The sequence below is a fragment of the Dipodomys merriami genome, unplaced genomic scaffold (assembly GCF_024711535.1).
Source record: "Dipodomys merriami isolate MVZ:Mamm:240054 unplaced genomic scaffold, mDipMer1.0.p SCAF_331, whole genome shotgun sequence".
NCBI classification, from domain to species: Eukaryota; Metazoa; Chordata; class Mammalia; order Rodentia; family Heteromyidae; genus Dipodomys; species Dipodomys merriami.
This window is the reverse complement of record NW_027204838.1, coordinates 1,098,746-1,106,337: the sequence shown is the minus strand read 5'-3', so window position 1 is coordinate 1,106,337 and position 7,592 is coordinate 1,098,746. Positions and strand designations below refer to the sequence as shown.

The 7,592-nt window shown below is 35.4% G+C and overlaps 1 pseudogene; it reads right to left on the bottom strand.

Moving 5' to 3' along the window:
- Positions 1–6,759: 6,759 nt before the first annotated feature.
- LOC138842233 (U6 spliceosomal RNA) lies at positions 6,760–6,856 on the bottom strand (annotated as a pseudogene).
- Between the last annotated feature and the right edge of the window lie 736 nt (positions 6,857–7,592).

Sequence of the window (7,592 nt, the reverse complement as noted above, 5' to 3'; positions counted from 1 at the left end):
AGGTAAAGAAGATTGAATCTCAGGGCTTGAAGATAGCCTAGATATTATAGAGAAAGAACATACAACCATCCAAGACAAGTCCAAGAAATATGATAGATCTATCCAACACTTGGAAGACACCATCAGAAGGCCTAATCTAAGGGTAATGGGTGTAGAAGAGCACCTAGAAACAAGAGTTAATGGCCTAAGAAAATTGTTTAACAGGATCCTAGCAGAGAAATTTCCAAACATGCAAAGAGATAGACCTATTCAGATACACGAAGGTTTTAGAACTCCAAACAGACCAGACCAGAATAGGACATCCCACCATGACATCACAATCCACAGGATCAACATAGACCAAGGAAAAGATCCTTAAAGCTGTCAAGGAGAAAAGATTGATCACCTATAAAGGTTAACCAATTAGAATCACCTCAGATTTCTCAGCAGAGACAATCAAAGCCAGAAGAGCCTGGAATGTTGTATTCCACGCCCTAAAAACAAACAACTATCAACCAAGAATATTGTACCCAGCTAAACTCTCCTTCATAAATGAAGGCCAAATAAAAACCTTCCATAACAAAGAAAAATTGAAACAATACATCTCCAAACCAGCCCTACAAAAGATTCTTAAAAATGTCCTACACATAGAAAACCAAGGAGACCACAATAAATGCCAAGAAACTGCACCCAAACTGAGAATCCAAGAACCATAGGAAGAACCCAGTTTTTGCAGCCCCCAAGAAGGTAGATAACATGGCAGGAACTCCCAAATACCTCTCAGACCTTTCTCTTAACGTTAACGGACTGAACTCTCCAATTAAGCGACATAGACTGTCTAGTTGGAATAAAAAACAAGATCCTTCTATCTACTGCCTCTAGGAGTCACATCTTGCCTGTAAAAACAAACACATTTTCAATGTTAAAGGTTGGAACATAATCTACTAAGCAAACGGCCCCCATAAATAGGCGGGAGTTGCAATCCTAATATCGGATAAAATAGACTCAAATTAAAATTCGTGAGAAGGGATAAAGAAGGATGCTAAATATTAATTAAGGGATCTCTACTTCAAGATGATATTAAATTCTAAATATCTACTCATGAAACAATGGAGCACTCACATTTATCCAAGAAACACTACTTTCCCTCAAATCCCATATAAATCAAAAGACATTAATTGTTGGGGATTTTAACACACCACGCTCTCCACTAGATAGATAAACTCGGCAAAAACTCAACAGAGAAAACACAGACCTAAACAGCTGCATATATCAACTAGATTTAACAGATATCTACTGAATATTTCACCCAGCGGCAACAGAATACATGTTTTTCTCAGCAGCACAAGAAACATTTTCCAAAATAGACCACATTTTAGTCCACAAAGCAGACTTGTCTAAATTCAGAAACATTGAAGTTATACCTTGCATTCTCTCTGACCACAAGGGAATAAAATTAGAACTCAACACCAAAAGCCACAAAGAAAGTCTGGTTATCACATGGAGACTGAACAACTCACTGCTGAATCACGAGTGGGTCATGGAAGAGATTAGGAAGGAAATTCAAATGTTCATGCTATTCAACAAAAATGAGCACACAAATAACCAGCTCCTCTGGGACACAGCAGTACACAGAGGCTATTTTATAGCTCTGAGCTCCTACAACATCAAATTGGAGAGATCTGAAACCAACAAAGTAGTGACACATCTAAACCTCCATGAAAAATAGCAGCAAGATAAACCCCAATCCAGTAGACGGAAAGAAATAATTAAAATTAAATCAGAATTAAATGAATTAGAATCCAAAAAAACTTTAGAAAGAATCAACGAAACAAAGAGTTGGTTCTTCAAAAAAAATTAACAAAATTGACAGACCCTTAGCAAATCTATCAGAAAAAGAAAAGAATACACCCAAATAAATAAACTCAGAGATGAGAATGGAAACATCACCATAGAAACAACCAAGATTCAGAACATTACAGGAGAATACTTCTCAAAACTTTATGCTAATAAGTTTGAGAACTTGACAGAAATGGACCTTGTCTTAGAAAATATTGACATCCCAAAACTAAACCAAGATGAATTCAACCAGCTTAACAGGCCCATATCAAGCATTGAAGTAGAAAAAGCAATAAGAGACCTTCCAGCTAAGAAAAGTCCAGGACCAGATGGTTTTTCAGCGGAATTCTACCAGTCCTTCAAAGCAGAGCTCACACCAATACTCCTCCAACTCTTCAATGAAATTGAAAGAGAAAGTTCACTACCAAGCACATTCTATGAAGCCAGCATAACCCTCATCCCAAAACCAGGCAGGGACTCATCAAATAAAGAGAACTATAGATCCATTTCCTTGATGAACATTGTTGCAAAATTTATCAACAAAATTTTGGCCAACCGACTTCAACAATTCATCCAAAAAATCATACACCACGATCTAACAGGATTCATTTCAGGGATGCAAAGCTGGTTCAATATACGCAAATCAATTAATATTATTCATCACATCAACAGGGGCAAGAGTAAGTACCACATGGTTATCTCAATAGATGCAGAAAAAGCATTTGACAAGATCCAACACCCCTTTATGATGAAGGTTTTGGAAAAATTAGGAATCGATGGAACATTCCTCAAGAGAATAAAGACTGTATATGACAAACCTAAAGCCAGCATTATACATAATGGTGAAAAATTAAAGCCATTTCTTCTTAATTCAGGAACAAGACAAGGATGTCCACTCTCTCCACTTCTCTGCAATCTAGTATTAGAATGTCTAGCTACAGCAGTAAGACAAGATGCAGACATAAAGTGTATCCAAATAGGGAAAGAAGAAATAAAACTCTCCCTCTTTGCAGACAACATGATCTTGTATTTAAAGAATCACATAGACTCCACACCAAAATTACTCAAACTGATTCAAAACTTTGGCAAAGTAGAAAGGTATAAAATTAATCCCCCAAAATCAATGGCTTTCCTGTATGCCAGCAATGAGGAAAGTGTGGCTGAAATTAGGAAAATAACTCCATTTGTAATAGCCCCACAAAAAGTAAAATACCTAGGAATTAACTTTACCAAAGAAGTGAAGGACCTCTATGATGAAAACTTCAAAATCTTGAAAAAGGAAATCAAAACAGAACTTAAAAAATGGCAAAATCTCCCATGCTCCTGGATTGGAATGATTAACATCATGAAAATGGCAATACTTCCCAAGGTTATCTACAAATTCAACACGATACTTATCAAAATTCCAACCTCATTCTTCAAGGAAATAGAAGAGGCAATCCAAAAATTCATATGGAACAATAAAAGACCCCAAATAGCAAAAACGCTCATCAACGGAAAGAACACTGCTGGAGGAATATCAATACCAAATTTCAAACTCTACTATAAAGCCATAGTAATCAAAACAGCTTGGTATTAAGAACAGATTTCAGGACCAATGGAATAGAATTGAAAACCCAGAAATGAACCTACAGACCTATAGCCATCTAATCTTCGATAAGGGAGCTAAAAATTAGAATGGAAGAAGGACAGCCCCTTCAGTAAATGGTGTGGCAAAATTAGTTAACTACTTGTAGAAAACTAAAGCTAGATCCTTATATATCACCCTGCACCAGAATCAACTCCAAATGGATCAAAGACCTCAAAGTCAATGCAGACACTCTGAAAACATTACAGAATGAAATAGGAGAAACCTTAGGTCTCCTTGGCTCAGGCCGAATTTTTCTTAATAGATACCTGGAAACACAACAAATCAAAGAAAGGATGGACAAATGGGATTGCATGAAGTTGCAGAGCTTCTGCATGGCAAAGGACATAGCTAGCAAGATCAACAGAAAGCCCACGGATTGGGAGAAGATCTTCACTAGCCATACAACAGACAAGGGTCTCATATCTAAAATATACTTGGAACTCAAAAAATTAAACCCCCCAACAACAAATCCTCAAAGAAACAACTGCCTATTAAATAAGTGGGAGAAAGACTTAAAGAGAAACTTCTCTGAAATAGAAAGAAGGATGGCCAATAGACAAATGAAGAAATGCTCAACATCCCTGGCCATAAAATAAGTGCAAATCAAAAGAACATTGAGATAACACCTCACTCCAGTTAGAACGGCAAAAATCAAGAACTCTAACAACAACAGATGCTGGAGGGGATGTGGACAGAAGGGAACATTAATTCATTGTTGGTGGGAATGTAAACTTGTTCAACCACTTTGGAAAGCACTATGGAGGTTCCTCAAAAGACTTCACATAGAGCTTTCCTATGACCCAGCAATCCCACTTTTGGGCATTTACCCAAATGTTTACAAACAAGACCACATTAAATCTACCAGCACAACTATGTTTATTGCAGCATTATTTATCATAGCTAAGATATGGAACCAACCCAGATGCCCCTCAGTATATGAATGGATCAAGAAAAGGTTTGTATATATACACAATGGAATTCTATGCCTCCATCAGAAAGAATGACATTTCCCCATTTGTTAGGAAATGGAAAGACTTGGAAATATTTATATTAAGTGAAGTAAGCCAAGCCCAAATAAGCATAGGTCCCATGGTTTCCCTTATTTTCAATTTCTAGTATATGTATGAGTCAAGCAGAGAAGGTCAGATAGTGTGATGTTAGGAAAATGAACCCTTAGATATATATTTAAAAGTTTTTTGTCTTTCATGCATTTGTTTCTAATGCATATAAAAGATTATTTCTTTGTTGCTTTGTATGTCCCTCCCCCACAGTATAACCTTTGCTTTCTCTCTATTTGATGTCGGTAAAATTTGAGGAAGGGATTGGGAAAAACAATTCATTTAAATAAGGATACAGATGGATCAGGTGCAACAATGAGAAGTACAAGTTGTCATGTCGAAAACGAACTTTACAACTTTGGTGTGGGGGCAGGATTGGGTGGGAGGCAGGGGGAGGCTGGGAAGGGATGTGAAGGGTAAACAAAGGAGGAGGCTACAATGCTTGATAAGAAATGTACTCATTACCTTGCCCATGTAATTGTAACCCCTCTGTACAGTATGTTCACAATAAAAATTAAAAAAAATTCAGAATTGTATAGCTATTTAAAAAAAACATGAATTTAGGTAGTCATACAAAGGTCTTCTATTTTACTACTGCATTATACATTTTTTCTAATGTTGGATACCATCATTAGAAAGCTATTAGAAAGCTCTTAAAGCTTTTATGTTGAATAGTGAGTTCTTTTACACTATAACATGGTATTTCCCAAATCATTGACATAGAAGACATTGTTTCCTATTTTCTCATTCCTAGAATAAGCTACACATGAAGACCCCACTGGTCCTCATTTTCAGTCTGTACTTTTGAATACTGAGGAAAATCATTCCTCTGCTCTCTATCAATTCCCTACTATGCAGTTAGAATAATTTAAAATAGTAAAAATGGAAAAAGAGAAAATAAATCATGGTGAAAAAACATGCAGGAAATTCACCAGATTTTTCTGACCAGTTCAACCATTGTGAACTCTTGGTGAAATACGTGGACATCTCATTCCCACTTGCACTCAAAGTCTCTGGTTAGGAAATTCTGACAAAGACGAGGAACAAGATGAAAAAGTGAGAAATGGTATCAATTGCAAGAAAAAAAATGGAGTAGGATCCAAGCAAATTTATTCTTTGGGATGATGAAATTAATTGGCTTACTACTGTGTGTAGACAACTTTCCCAAAAGGCCACCCAGATGAATACTAGGGATGAGGATGAGTATAACCCTCTTCATTGGGAAGCCTAGAGTGGACACTTAGACATTGTCCATGAGTTGGTAGCTCAAGGCAGATATTCATGCAATAACTCTGAATGGCTGATAACCCTGCACAGTGCTTATATGTACAATAATATTAGAGTGGCTTCTTCCTTAATTCATCATGATGCAGATACCAATACCCAAACTAAAGGCCTCTTGACTGCCTTGCATCTTGCTGCTAGGAATAGAAATAGAAAAGATACACTCTTGAATAATTATATCAAACCAGGTCTGAAGAAAAACTTGGAAGAAACTGCATTTAATATTGCCAAAAGGATAAGTATGTATCACTACCTCTTTGAAGTTGTGGAAGGCTGTACAAATTGTTCTCCTAAGTCGTAATGGTTTGGTTAAGTGTCTTAAATTTCAAAAATGCCAGTCCATCCTTTGTGTCCCTTAATTTTTTTTTCACAATACAAAGCAACAGCAATATCTTACTTTAAAAATTCATGGATTCCATGGTATTCTTCCAAGTGATTTGCCTGACTTTGATGTCAAAATATATTCAAGAGTTGTTTGTATACATCTATAATGATTTCTGCAGTTTGTGATTTTTTTAAATCAGAAATAATTTTAACTTATCTGTTGAAATGAATAGTATAGAAACTAGTTTTTCCTCGTAGTTTTCTGAAAAAAGTATATCTATGTTTGTATAATATCCATAATCTATTTCATTCACTCCTAGATATAATACTTGGAATTCTACATTGTTATATAAGGTATAGGTTCTTTAATAAATGTGTCCTTTCAGATTGCATTCCATATAGAAGAAGTTTAAGATTTCTTTTTTTCCTAGGTCCTTATATTATTTTATTTCTTTGGGATAAAATTACAATGTTATCTAATTTCAAGTTTTGTAAAGGTTATGCTATGTAAAGGCCTTTCTAAGGTGAAGAATTAATACACTGATGTCAAACTAACCTTTAAGTCTATAAATTACATGTATTTTTACACTTTTTTTGTAATTAACTTTTTAATAACTGTTTTTCATTTCTTGCATCAGAAGAATGAAAATTATGGAATACTTCACAAATTTTCATATCATCTTTGTGCAAGTTTCATGTTAATCTCTGTATTGTAATTTGGGTAGACCTGCTTCTGAAGCATGTAGTACCCTCTAAATTTAAGTACTTAATGATGCAATCTTTATACAGGCATATATCCATGGTTCCCTATTCGTAACAAGGAACTCTTATTGTTCCTAAAAATGCTATTGATCTTATTTCTCTAAAATTCTGTGTATAGTGGAAAAAAACATATCGTTTGGTCGATCACTCACATTTACAATTTTTTTCAGTGTCTATTTTGTCATTTTCATTTTAAATTTGATCATATTTTGAAACCTTTTCAGCTAAGTCCAAAGGTGATGGCTTTTCAGGTACTTATTTATCAACTCAGTTAGCTTTGTAGATCTAATGGATTCAAAGTAAGCCTTACTTAAGAGCTACTTCTAAACTTCTGCAGCTTAAAATTTCCCAAATGAGGTCTTGATGGGACAAATGTCTACCTGAACCTTTACCCTTCTTCCATGTAGGAACAGACCAACCAGAATATCTTACCCTGACAGCATAGATTGTCTTACTGGAACAAAACTAATCTTAGTTACAAGGGATCATAGAGAGATGAACAGTTCAGACAGAATTGTTCAGAATGGAAGGTATTTTATCAAAATATAATTGTTTATTATACTTATCATTTCAAAAGTAGCTAAAGCCAAGAAGGTGAAAAAATTATTCATATGCATTATTACCTACTGTTCTAGCATGTCTATCATCCAACCTGGCAGGAATTTACACTACTGACTTTCTATCACCAAATATTTCCATAGTTCCTGGAGAAGGCC